At 38.7% G+C, this 14,167-nt stretch overlaps 2 protein-coding genes across 3 annotated transcripts in view; both read left to right on the top strand.

Moving 5' to 3' along the window:
• The first annotated feature begins 293 nt into the window (after positions 1-293).
• LOC126031288 (acyl-coenzyme A synthetase ACSM1, mitochondrial-like) overlaps positions 294-14,167 on the top strand; it is a 136,351-nt gene continuing 122,477 nt past the window's right edge. Inside the window, exon 1 of the mRNA XM_049789586.1 lies at positions 294-334. The gene's annotated coding sequence lies outside the window, so the exon portion shown is untranslated. The remainder of the gene's footprint in view (positions 335-14,167) is intronic.
• The window catches only part of LOC126031225 (acyl-coenzyme A synthetase ACSM1, mitochondrial-like), a 47,419-nt gene continuing 33,545 nt past the window's right edge, over positions 294-14,167 (top strand). For both annotated transcript variants that reach the window (XM_049789517.1, XM_049789516.1), the window contains exon 1: positions 294-334. The gene's annotated coding sequence lies outside the window, so the exon portion shown is untranslated. The remainder of the gene's footprint in view (positions 335-14,167) is intronic.

Below are 14,167 nucleotides of genomic sequence, written 5' to 3'. Positions count from 1 at the left end.
GAATGGATCAGGTTAGCCACAGATAACTAAAGGAAGTCTCTGTTGAAGTTACCTGTTTAAATCACAAATCACCTTCCAAGAATTTGGTGGTTACTTTTTATGCATATTTATTTTCTGTATCTATCCAGAAGCCTGTGATTGCTTTCTTAACCACTGCACCTTAACAACTCCTCCCACTTCTGGATCAACTGATTTTCATCAAGTTTATACTTCACCTATAGTTGAGAGCCAAGCTCTGTATTGTGCACTTCCCTGGAACTTTAAACTGAAGATACAAAGTTCTGTTTTCTCGAATCATTCAAGACCTAGATCAACTATTTTTCTAAAACACCAGGTAAGATGGAAGTAAATGACAACTTCTGCATGTGTTGTCCATGTCTCTGCATGTGTGTGTATAGCTGTCTAGGGTAATAAAATACATGAAGAGATTTGAAATTAACAGCAAATGGCCTAAACTCAAGTTTAATTGCCCTCATGAATTTGGCCTTGGCCTTACTGTTTAATATCTCTGAAATCCTTTTTTTCTTGGTTGAGAATTGAGGTGGATATGTGGGATATACCTGTGATATAGTTAGAAAAGTGATAAAAGTGGTTAGATACTCTGAATGCAAGGCATTTGGAGAAGAAAGGTGCCAGAGTTATTCAGAAGTGAGTATTTTAAAGACACTTATAAAATGTCTTTATTTATACCAGCCTATGAAAAAAATTGCTTACATTATATAATGAAATTGACTTCAATATAAGAAAATTTAATATCTATTTGAGGGGTTAAGTTTAGAATTTGTTAAGAGGTAAAGAGAATTTAACACTTGTGAATTGAAGATGGTGCTGACTAAAAATCGGATACTGATTATTCTTTGCTAATTCTTGTGGGAAGACAGACAGATAGTAGGCACCATTGCTGTGTGGTCAAGTTCAGAGGCAAAGACAGTGGCCAAGACTACCCAGACTGTAGAAACTGAACTCACAATCCTCAAAGATTCTCTTCTTTTTTTTTTTTTTTTTTTTTTTTGGTTTTTGGGCCACACCCGTTTGACGCTCAGGGGTTACTCCTGGCTATGTGCTCAGAAATCGCCCCTGGCTTGGGGGGACCATATGGGACGCCGGGGGATCGAACCGCGGTCCTTCCTTGGCTAGCGCTTGCAAGGCAGACACCTTACCTCCAGCGCCACCTACCCGGCCCAAAGATTCTCTTCTGAGGATATGTTTATTGCATCTTAAAAAAACTTTTTCAGATCTGAGAGTTGTGGACTCTCCAAGGCATTGTGTACCTGGGAATTTAAGTCAATTAAAGTCCATTTAAATCTGGGCTTTCAAAAGTCACTGGGTTAAAGTGATTTCAAGACATTTGAAAGCACTTTAGAATTTGTCCTTTAAGTATTTTTCATAGGCTCTCTTTATTTATTTGTTATTTTTATTTTGGCTTGGTATGATAATTACATTAGTGTTAAAATTCTCGTGTTCAAATTAATGGCAGCTCGCCAACATCAAAGACACACAATATTATCCCACTGTCTCCATGTCAGTGGTAATATAGTTTTCATTCCCTACCCACACTTCTTGGTATTTTTATTTAGAAATTTAAGGTCAAGTATCTGTGATCATTTACTACTACCCAGTTCCTTTGTCTCTCTGTTCTTCACATATAACATCATTCATTGTATATTTGTACCACTTATTGATCCATTTATTTGTCTTTGATATTTTTTTGACTTCCATATCCTGACTATTATATTGAGTGCTGTAATTAGTACAAAAACTTATTTATATGTAAATATGTAAACTTATTTATATGTAAATGCTTTTGTAGATGCCAAGAACTGGAATCTCTGGGTTCTATGAGAGTTTCTATTCCTTCTGTTATGGTAGTTGGACTTAGACATGCTCCTTGTCTACCCCCACTCTAAATAGTGTTGAACCTGGACATGCCCCTGGGCACTACCTTGGACATATTCCCCTATTATGGTGGATAAAAGGAGAAGCTTGAATTATTGAGAGGAGTGTCCCCCCAAAGTGACTAGAACAATGCCTGCTGACTTGCTGGAAAAAATGCTGTCTGCTTTGTGTCTATTTTCTGTTTATCTTCTTTGAACCCGTAATATGCTATCCACCTCTGGCCAGTGAATTTTTATCTCCTTCTCCCTCCCTCTGAAACCACTGGGCAGAGGGATGGTTGTTCACTTGATCTGCCCTTCTGCATGTCTTTTCATATGGAAACACAGTCAGATTGGAAGTTCTCTTCTAAGTTTCTTCTTCAAACATCTTCCATCCAGGACCAGGGAGATCAATTAAGGAGCTAGAACACATGCATGTTGGATCTTGAGGTTGAGCCACAGAAGTGTATGATCCTTTATTCATTGCCAGAGTGAATCCTAAACACCAAGGCATGAGTAGCTGGTGTAAACAAAACATAAAATAAAAAAGATCCTTTTTCCAAATATTACTATATATATTGATGAAGCCTGGGAGTTCAGACACCATTACATGGGATTTTAAGGGGATATACAACTAAGTCTATAAAAAAGAGTTGGGGCCGGCGAGTGGCGCTAGAGGTAAGGTGTCTGCCTTGCAAGGGCTAGCCAAGGACAGATTGGGACCGCAGTTCGATCCCCCGGCGTCCCATATGGTCCCCCCAAGCTAGGGGCAATTTCTGAGCGCTTAGCCAGGAGGAACCCCTGAGTATAAAACGGATGTGACCCGAAAAACCAAAAACCAAACCAAAACAAACAAACAAAAACAAAAAGAGTCGAATCATTTCTCTATTATTTGCCTTCCTATTATTCTTTAACCACTAATACAGGTACTTTACACTTGAGTGTTCAATTAATTATTTTAAAGATTAACCCAGTGCTTCTTCGCTTAATTATGTGTAAAATAACATTGGAGCCTGGATTTCTTCTTTTAAAGTAGCGCATATTGGTGGTAAATGTTGGACAAAATGTTAGGAAAGGGAAGCATCGAAAATCCCATTTCCTCCTGGGGTGTTGGCCTAGATCAGGTATTTACATAACAATGTCAACAGTAGTTGCAGTGAGCAGGGAGTAGCAGGTGAGTGTGACATAACAGGAATATTTGGTAACCTTATCAAGTTGGAGAACATTCTATTTAACTGATATAGTCAAATGGCAGCTCCATCCAGTTAGTGCCACCTGAATGAAGGCAGTGGAAGAAGGGGGAATGAAACTAGGGGCCTTGGTGAAGGGAATTGTGCACTGGTTAAGGGTGTTGTACACTATCTCACTGAAACTCAGATCATGAATAACTTTGTAGCTATGAAAAAAACTCAACTGTATGAGAAAAAATCTTGCCTTGTAAACATTGATGTTTAAATAAAGAAACTTAAAAAAGAGATTTAAGATACTGAGAAACTATGTAATATTTCCACGAAACTACATTCTTTGGTTTGGTTTTGAGGATGGGGTCACACCTGCAGTGCTCATGACTGGCTCAACTCAAACATCACTCTGGTGGTCTTTGGGAAACTATAGGGTTTGCTCAGGATTGAAACAAGGTTGGCTGTGTGGAAGGCAAACACCCAACTCACTCTTTAATCTCTTGCTCATCCATAAGAATATTTTATTCTTTAATGAAAATGAAATCTTACAAGTTTTAAATTATGACAATTCCATTTTCCTTCATGGCTGAGAGCCAAAGGGAATATTTGTTTGGTATAGGATAGAAGCTACAGAGAATCTTTCTCTCTTGTTTATCTCTCCTTCCACTTGTTTGGACAATGGGGTTTCCTCCTTGAAGATGCCTTTAGTCTCAATATATGGAATGTTTTTCCTACATTTTTTGTCTATGTACCTTATATTTTCATGTCTGATATCAGGGCCTTTAATCCTTTTTTATTTGACCCTTGTACATGGTGTTAGATAGAGATCTCAGTTCGCATTTTTGCATGAGGCTGACAAATTTTCCCAACACCATTTGTTGAAGAGGCTTTCTTTGCTCCATTTTGCATTTCTTGATCCTTTATCAAAGACTAATTTGTTGTATATTTGGGGGTCATTCTTTGAATACTCACATCTATTACGTTGATGTGAGGATTTGTTTTTATTCTGAAACCATGTGGTTTTAATAACTGTTGCTTTGTAGTACAATGTAAAGTCGGGGAAAGTGATGCATTTCCATCTTCTTTCTTCTAAGAGTTGCTTTAGCTATTTGTGGGCATTTAATGTTCAAAATGAATTTAAGGTGTGTTTTTATCAACTTCTTTGAAGAACGTCATGAATATCTTAGAGGGATTGCATTAAATCTATACAATACTTTGGGGGAATATTGCCATTTAAATTATGTTAATCCTCCCAACCCCTGAACAGGTATATGTCTCCATTTCCTTGTGACTTTTTTTTCCCTTGAAGCAGTATTTATAGTTTTCTTTGAATATGTCCTTCACATTTTTATTTAAGTTGACTCCAAGGTATTTGATCTTTAGTGGTACTACTGTAAATTGATTTTTCATGTTTATTTCTTCTCTATCTTTAATTGTATAGATAAGGCCATTGATTTTTGTGCTAATTTGTAGTCTTAAACTGTTATCCAGACTTATATTCTACAGACTTTTATTATACAGACTTATATTTTACAGTCTGTTATACACACTTCTATTGTTTCTTGAAGTTTTTTGGAAGAGTCTAGGATTTTCTAAATATAATATCATGTCATCAGCAAACAGTGAGAGCTTGACTTCTTCATTTCCTTTCTGGATGCTCTTTTGATGATATCTTTTGCTTTTCTAACTGCTATGGCAAGCATGTCCAGAAATATATTGAATAGGAGTGGCAAAATGGGCAGCCTTGCATGATGCCTGATTTTAGAGGAAAGACTTTTGTTTTTCTCAAGCTTCTGCAATTCGAAGGAAACAGTGACTAGGACACAAAGGCCATACACAACATCAGAGGACCTATTTACCCAATACCTATCAGATAAGGGGCTAGTATCTAAATGATCCAAGGTACTAACAGACTTAACAAGAAAAATGTCTAACCCCATCCAAAAATGGGAAGAACAAAAGAATAGATATTTCCTCAAAGAAGAAATATAGATGGCCAAAAGGCACATGAAAAAATGGTTCACATCACTAATCATGAGCAAAATGCAAATTAAAACAACAATGAGGTATCAACGTATACCACAGAGAATGGCACATTTCTCAAAGAACAAGACCCAGCAGTGCTGTCATGGATGTGGGGAGAAAGGAACATTCATTCATTGCTGTGACATGCTGTTTATTCCAGACTTTCTGGAAAACTATATGAATATTCCTCAAAACACTGGAAATTGTGCTCCCATATTATCCAGCAATACCACTATCAGGGATATACCCTAGAAACATCAAAATACAATAAAACAAATGCCCCCTGCACTTCTATGTTTATTGAAGTGCTAGTTTCAATAACCAGAATCTAAAACAATCCAAGTGCCCAACAAGAGATGGTAAACTAATGAAACTGTGATACATCTACACAATGAAGTACTGTGCAACTGGTAGGAAAAATGAAGTAATGAAATTTGCCTTTACATGGATGAACCTAAAGATTAATATACTAAGTGAAATAAGTCAGAGGGAGATAGATGAAGAATAATTTCACTTACCTGTAGGAAAAATAAAAATAAAAGAAAATATGTTAATAATAATACATAGTGACAATACAAACAAAGATCAGAAGGACCAGACCATTATATGAAGCATACCATGAAGATTAATGAGTGCAGTTGTAGAAATAACTGCACTGAACTTCCATGACAATGAGAATGAGAAATTGAAATAAAATGCCTGTACAAAAGACAGACAAGGTAGGGGAAGAAAAAAATGGGGAAACTTTGGTGATGGGAAAGTTACACTGGTTAATGGGAGTGTACATCCAATGACTGAAAGCCAATTATGAAGAATTTTTGTAACCATAGTGCTTAAAATAATAAATTATTAAAAAAATATTTTTCTTGAACTATATCTCTAATAAGACAAAAAGATGGTCCTCTACATTGACAGATGTTGAAAAGGAGACCTACTTTAGTGTCTGTGACCTAGAATTCATACTGTTTGTAAACTCTATAGGGACGAACTGTTCACAAAATTCTTTTCTGTCTTCAAAAATGGTCCTTCTACTGTATCTCCTATATAAAGCAGGGCTCTGGCAGGATCAGGAGCAACATTCAAATTAATTAGGTAAATTTGTCATGAGTCCAAACTTCCTGAAAAACTATTTAGACAAATTTTATTGATCTGTATTCTAGCAAGATTTTAGAAAGGTAAAACCTCTTGACTCTCATTCTCCCAGCAATTTTTTATAAAGAATATTTATTGTGATCAATGTAAATTACAAATCTTTCACAGTAATATTTGTGGTACATAGGGGCATTGTATCAAGTGCATCCCACCACCAGTGTTGTCCTCCCTCTACCCCAGTTCCCAGTATCCTCCTCCTTTAACCCCAGGCTGCTAGAGTAACTGGTCCCCTCTGTGTAAAGCTTGTTGAAAATTGGCCATCCAGAGCATAAAAACCGGCTATCCTTTGCAAAAGCTGGCTCCCTGTGTGTGACACCAGGCGGGGAAAATCCGCGAAAGTACACCGGCCCAGTGGGGCTCAGCTGTGAAAGACTGTGAGTGTGACCTGTCTATGTCTGTCTACTGTCCTCTTGCGTGAAACTCTTGCGAGTGGGGCAAAAAGAGCCTCCAGAAACCTCGCTCGCCCAGACGCCATTTTCAGGGAGGAACTTCAGAGCATAAAAACCGGCTATCCTTTGCAAAAGCTGGCTCCCTGTGTGTGACACCAGGCGGGGAAAATCCGCGAAAGTACACCGGCCCAGTGGGGCTCAGCTGTGAAAGACTGTGAGTGTGACCTGTCTATGTCTGTCTACTGTCCTCTTGCGTGAAACTCTTGCGAGTGGGGCAAAAAGAGCCTCCAGAAACCTCGCTCGCCCAGACGCCATTTTCAGGGAGGGACTTCAGAGCATAAAAACCGGCTATCCTTTGCAAAAGCTGGCTCCCTGTGTGTGACACCAGGCAGGGAAAATCCGCGAAAGTACACCGGCCCAGTGGGGCTCAGCTGTGAAAGACTGTGAGTGTGACCTGTCTATGTCTGTCTACTGTCCTCTTGCGTGAAACTCTTGCGAGTGGGGCAAAAAGAGCCTCCAGAAACCTCGCTCGCCCAGACGCCATTTTCAGGGAGGGACTTCAGAGCATAAAAACCGGCTATCCTTTGCAAAAGCTGGCTCCCTGTGTGTGACACCAGGCGGGGAAAATCCGCGAAAGTACACCGGCCCAGTGGGGCTCAGCTGTGAAAGACTGTGAGTGTGACCTGTCTATGTCTGTCTACTGTCCTCTTGCGTGAAACTCTTGCGAGTGGGGCAAAAAGAGGCTCAGAGGAGCACGGCCGCTCCGCTTCGCTACGCGGCCGTGCACTCTTTCTAAGGAAAGAACTCCATTGCAACAAGAAGGAAAAATCACACTAAGAACGGCGCTATATCACAGAAGCAAACATTTCTCTCTGGACTGTCTTCTCTGTTGCATGCTCGGGCCTAAGATTTGACCCAGTGTGAGGCTTCATCCACGGAGGACTCCCCTCCCTTAGAGGCAAGTCAGCCCATCCAGAAAGGGAGGAGCCAGAGGAGTGTGCTGCCTGCATCATATAGACAATGAATACCACCACAACACGTAGAAAAACCCACAATACAAGTGTGACAATGGGGAAACAACGCAGGCCAGCATCAGACATAGAGAATGAAGATGACAATTCTGAGGACCAGATAATGACTGAACAACTAATCAACCTCTCCGATAAGGACTTTAGACTAGCAATATGGAAGGTGCTCAACAGACTCCAAGAAACCATGGATCGAGTTGAACAGAACACTAATAAGAACCAAGAAAATATGAAGGCAGAAATGACAAAACTCCAAACTGAAATAACATGTCAACTAACAGGACTGAAAAAGTCAGTAAACGAAGTGAATGACAAAATGGATAAGCTCTGGGACAGGGTATCAGAAGCTGAGAATAGACTTGGTGCTGTGGAAGATGAGATACATAACAATTCCATACAGCAGGAGAGATTGGACAAAAAACTTAAAGCAAATGAGCAGACAATGGAAAAATTAGTCAAAGAATGGGAACAGACGAAAATAGAAGTCTATGATAAGAATAACAGAAACAACTTAAGAATCATTGGAGTCCCAGAGACCCAGGAAGAAAATTTCCAGGAAGAATCAATGGTCAAGAACATCATTAAAGAGAAACTTCCAGAGCTAAAGAATATATGTGATCAAATCCTGCATGCCCGAAGAGTACCAACCAAAAGAGACCCCAGAAAAACCACCCCAAGACACATCCTAGTCACAATGACAAATCCCACAGATAGAGACAGAATTCTGAAAACAGCAAGATCAAAAGGGGAAATCATGTTCAAGCAAGCTTACCTGAGATTTACAGCAGACCTGTCACCAGAAACGCTCAATGCCAGAAAGCAATGGTGGGATATTGTGACAAGACTGAATGAAATGAATGCTTCACCCAGAATACTATACCCAGCAAAACTCACTTTCTGGTTTGATGGAAGAATACATGGTTTCACAGACAAAAAACAGCTCAGAAACTTCACAGACACAAAACCAGTCTTAAGAGAAAAACTGAAAGACTTAATCTAAGACAAGACTACCCAAAAGACACACCAAATTTTGAAATAAAGATGGCGTTAAATCCCAGGACAATTCTTTCTCTCAACGTCAATGGACTAAATGCACCAGTTAAGAGACACAGAGTGGCTAAATGGATCAAAAAACTCAATCCAACCTTCTGCTGCCTACAAGAAACGCACCTGAATAGTCAGAACAAACATAGACTCAAAATAAAAGGCTGGAGAAAAGTTATCCAAGCAAACAACACCCATAAAAAAGATGGAGTGGCCATACTAATATCAGATAATGCAAACTTTATACTCAGGAAGGTTGTAAGGGACAAAGACGGACATTTTATATTAATCAAGGGGTACGTAGAGCAGGAAGAATTCACTCTCCTAAACATATATGCACCGAATGAGGGGCCAGCAAAATATTTAATACAACTGTTGACAAATCTGAAAAATAATATCAACAACAACACAATAATTGTGGGGGACCTTAACACGGCTTTGTCAACACTGGACAGGTCAACCAGACTGAAACCCAACAAGAATATACTAGACCTGAGGAGAGAAATGGAAGAAAGAGGCCTAGTGGATATATATAGGACACTCCATCCCCAGAAACCTGGATACACATTCTTCTCCAATGTACATGGGACATTCTCCAGGATAGACTACATGCTGGCACATAAAACATACCTCCATAAGATCAAGAGGATAGAAATTTTGCAGACTACCTTCGCTGACCACAAGGCTCTGAAATTATTTGTGAACTCCAAAGGGACTCAGAAGAAACACTTTAACACCTGGAAGTTAAACAGCCTCATGCTCAATAACCAGTGGGTCCGAGATGAAATCAAGGAGGAAATAAAAAGGTTCCTGGAAACAAATGCCAATAAAGACACAAACTCTCAGAACTTATGGGACACAGCAAAAGCAGTACTGAGAGGAAAATTTATAGCTTTGCAAGCACACATCAGGAAGGAAGAAGGAGCTTACCTGAGTAGCTTAATGACACAGCTAATAGAACTAGAAAATGCTCAACAAAAGGACCCAAGAATAGGAAGACAGAAGGAAATAACAAAGTTGAGAGCAGAAATCAACGAAGTGGAAACTCAAAAAACAATCCGAAAGATCAACGAAAGCAGAAGTTGGTTCTTTGAAAAAAGAAACAAGATTGATAGACCACTGGCAAACCTAACAAAGAAAGAGAGAGAGAGAAACTTGATAACTCGTATCAGGAATGAAAAAGGAGAGATCACTACTGATATGACAGAGATTCAAAGGGTAATCAGAAACTACTTTGAAAAACTCTACGCCACTAAAAATGAGAACCTGGAAGAAATGGATAAATTCTTGGACTCTTATAATCTTCCACGGTTGAAGGAAGAGGATGTAGCATATCTAAACACCCCCATCACCATTGATGAAATTAAAACAGTAATCAAATGTCTGCCGAAAAACAAAAGCCCAGGTCCAGATGGATTCACTAATGAATTCTATCAAACTTTCCAAGAGGAACTACTGCCAATCTTGGCAAGACTCTTTCATGAAATTGAACAAACAGAAACACTTCCAAATAGCTTTTATGAAGCCAACATCACCTTGATACCTAAACCAGACAGAGACGCTACCAAAAAAGAAAATTACAGACCAATATCACTGATGAATGCAGATGCAAAGATCCTCAACAAAATCCTGTCAAATAGGATTCAATGCCTCGTTAAGAAGATCATCCACTACGATCAAGTAGGTTTCATCCCAGGAATGCAAGGCTGGTTTAACATCCGTAAATCTATCAACATAATACACAACATCAATAACAAGAAAAATAAAAACCACATGATCATATCAATAGATGCAGAGAAAGCATTTGATAAGGTCCAACACCCATTCTTGATCAAAACTCTCAGCAAGATGGGAATGGAGGGAACCTTTCTCAATATAGTGAAGGCCATCTACCACAAGCCAGTGGCAAATATTATCCTCAATGGAGAAAAAATGAAAGCCTTCCCTCTAAATTCTGGCACAAGACAAGGCTGTCCTCTCTCACCACTCCTATTCAACATAGCACTGGAAGTACTTGCTATAGCGATTAGGCAAGAAAAGGATATCAAGGGAATCCAGATAGGAAAGGAAGAAGTCAAGCTCTCACTGTTTGCAGATGACATGATACTCTACTTAGAAAACCCTAAAGACTCTATCAAAAAGCTTCTAGAAACAATAGACTCATATAGCAAGGTGGCAGGCTACAAAATTAACACACAAAAATCAATGGCCTTTCTATATACCAATAGTAATAAGGATGAAATGGACATTAAGAAAACAACCCCATTCACAATAGTACCACACAAACTCAAATATCTTGGAATCAACTTGACTAAATATGTGAAGGACCTATACAAAGAAAACTATAAAACTCTGCTCCAAGAAATAAGAGAGGACACACGGAAATGGAAACACATACCCTGCTCATGGATTGGCAGGATTAACATCATCAAAATGTCAATACTCCCCAAGGCATTATACAGATTTAATGCCATCCCTCTAAAGATACCCATGACATTCTTCAAAGAAGTGGATCAGACACTCTTGAAATTCATTTGGAACAATAAACACCCTCGAATAGCTAAAGCAATCATTGGGAAAAAGAATATGGGAGGAATTACTTTTCCCAACTTTAAACTGTACTACAAAGCAACAGTTATCAAAACAGCATGGTATTGGAATAAGGATAGGTCCTCAGATCAGTGGAATAGGCTTGAATACTCAGAAAATGTTCCCCAGACATACAACCATCTAATTTTTGATAAAGGAGCAGGAAATCCTAAATGGAGCAGGGAAAGCCTCTTCAACAAGTGGTGTTGGCACAATTGGATAGCCACTTGCAAAAAATTAAACTTAGACCCCCAGCTAACATCATGTACAAAGGTAAAATCCAAATGGATTAAAGACCTCGATATCAGCCCCAAAACCATAAGATATATAGAACAGCATATAGGCAAAACACTACAGGACATTACAGGCATCTTCAAGGAGGAAACTGCACTCTCCAAGCAAGTGAAAACAGAGATTAACAGATGGGAATATATTAAGCTGAGAAGCTTCTGCACCTCAAAGGAAATAGTGCCCAGGATACAAGAGCCACCCACTGAGTGGGAGAAACTATTCACCCAATACCCATCAGATAAGGGGCTAATCTCCAAAATATACAAGGCACTGACAGAACTTTACAAGAAAAAAACATCTAAACCCATCAAAAAATGGGGAGAAGAAATGAGCAGACACTTTGGCAAAGAAGAAATACGCATGGCCAAAAGACACATGAAAAAATGTTCCACATCACTAATCATCAGGGAGATGCAAATCAAAACAACGATGAGATACCACCTCACACCCCAGAGAATGGCACACATCACAAAGAATGAGAATAAACAGTGTTGGCGGGGATGTGGAGAGAAAGGAACTCTTATCCACTGCTGGTGGGAATGCTGTCTAGTTCAACCTTTATGGAAAGCGATATGGAGATTCCTCCAAAAACTGGAAATCGAGCTCCCATACGATCCAGCTATACCACTCCTAGGAATATACCCTAGGAACACAAAAATACAATACAAAAACCCCTTCCTTACACCTATATTCATTGCAGCTCTATTTACCATAGCAAGACTCTGGAAACAACCAAGATGCCCTTCAACAGACGAATGGCTAAAGAAACTGTGGTACATATACACAATGGAATATTATGCAGCTGTCAGGAGAGATGAAGTCATGAAATTTTCCTATACATGGATGTACATGGAATCTATTATGCTGAGTGAAATAAGTCAGAGAGAGAGAGAAAAACGCAGAATGGTCTCACTCATTTATGGGTTTTAAGAAAAATGAAAGACACCCTTGTAATAATAATTTTCAGACACATAAGAGAAAAGAGCTGGAAGTTCCAGCTCACCTCAGGAAGCTCACCACAAAGAGTGATGAGTTTAGTTAGAGAAATAACTACATTTTGAACTGTCCTAATATTGAGAATGTATGAGGGAAATGTAGAGCCTGTTTAGGGTACAGGCGGGGGTTGGGTGGGGAGGAGGGAGATTTGGGACTTGGGTGATGGGAATGTTGCACTGGTGATGGGTGGTGTTCCTTTTATGACTGAAACCCAAACACAATCATGTATGTAATCAAGGTGTTTAAATAAAAAAAATTATGCATTAAAAAAAATAAAATTAAAAAATTAAAAAATTAAAAAAAAAAAAAAAAGAAAATTGGCCATCGATTCTGTTGTAGTTAACTTTGGGTTCGGTGTTTAAATCTGATCCTTTTTATTTCTACTCATTGTTTTTATGACTGTTTGGTTTCGGGTTCCTTCCATATTTCTTTCCCTTCAATTTATGAGGCAGAATAAGATGATGCAAGTTATGTGGTTCTGATTGAAAGAAAAACAAACAAACAAACAAACCAGAAAACCACGGTTGGTGCATACTTTTAGAGGTTATAAATATCAATTTCAAAAAAAAAAAGAAGAGGAAAAAAAGAAGAAAAACATAACAAAACAAAACACAAAAAGTATAAAAAACAAAAATGTATAGCAAAAACAAAACAGACAAAAAAGAAACAATAATCACCAAAATGACCAAAACTAGAAACTACAAAAAGTCACCATAGCAACAAATACAATAGCCAAACAATATCAACGAGAATGAAAAAAGGAAAAAAAAAAAAAGGAATGAAAAAAATGAGGCCTGGTGTGGTAAGGTTTTATTATTTTTTGTTTGTTTTAGTTTGGTTTTTGCATAGGCACAGTAAACTGGGGGAATTAGAAAGTGAATTCCCTTGACCTAAAAGATACAGGGTTACTCTGCCCTTGAAACATATTTTATGGGAATAACTACGGGCTCCATACAAGCGCCTTTTCACACCCCAAGGACATTTTATGGTGCCAGGAAACTTCTGCTCAGTTGTGGATGATAGATTCAGGCCTCTATCTTTAGAGGCCAAGATCTCTCTTAAGATCTTGGTATTTGCTCAAGTCTTAGGATGAAGGCAATGTTAGTGTCTTTCTTAAGGTCCTAGCAGTTCTGTTTCTTCAATGTTGTTGTAATTGGTCTTCCATAACTGGTGGTCTTGGTTTTTTTGCACAGATCCTAGGAAGAAGCCTAGGGTAGTCTTTCATTATGTTTTCAGAAGATCTGCTCTGTCACAATTGTTAAAGTCAGACCTCTGGAAGTAGAGATCTTGGTTATTGTACAAATCCTAGGCCGAAGCCTAGGCTAGGGTCTTTGTTTTTGGTCCCCGGATAAGTTTTGCCTAGTCATGATTATCACAGTCAGTCTTCTGTAGTTAGTGATCTTGTTTTTTGTATGTATCAAAGGATGCTGTATCTTCTGATTTCATTTTACCATTAGGTGATTAGATAGGACAACCTTCTCTTAGAGCAAGTTGTTGCCATTTCCTTGTTGTCAGGATGTCATAGCAAAGCTGGAGCAAGTTGGTGCTAGAACTGTATTTGGAGTATTTTGGTTCCTGGTACTGTTGTAGGGAACTGT

This window comes from Suncus etruscus, chromosome 15, assembly GCF_024139225.1.
Source record: "Suncus etruscus isolate mSunEtr1 chromosome 15, mSunEtr1.pri.cur, whole genome shotgun sequence".
Classification (NCBI taxonomy): Eukaryota; Metazoa; Chordata; class Mammalia; order Eulipotyphla; family Soricidae; genus Suncus; species Suncus etruscus.
This window is presented reverse-complemented; position numbering and strand designations above follow the sequence as displayed.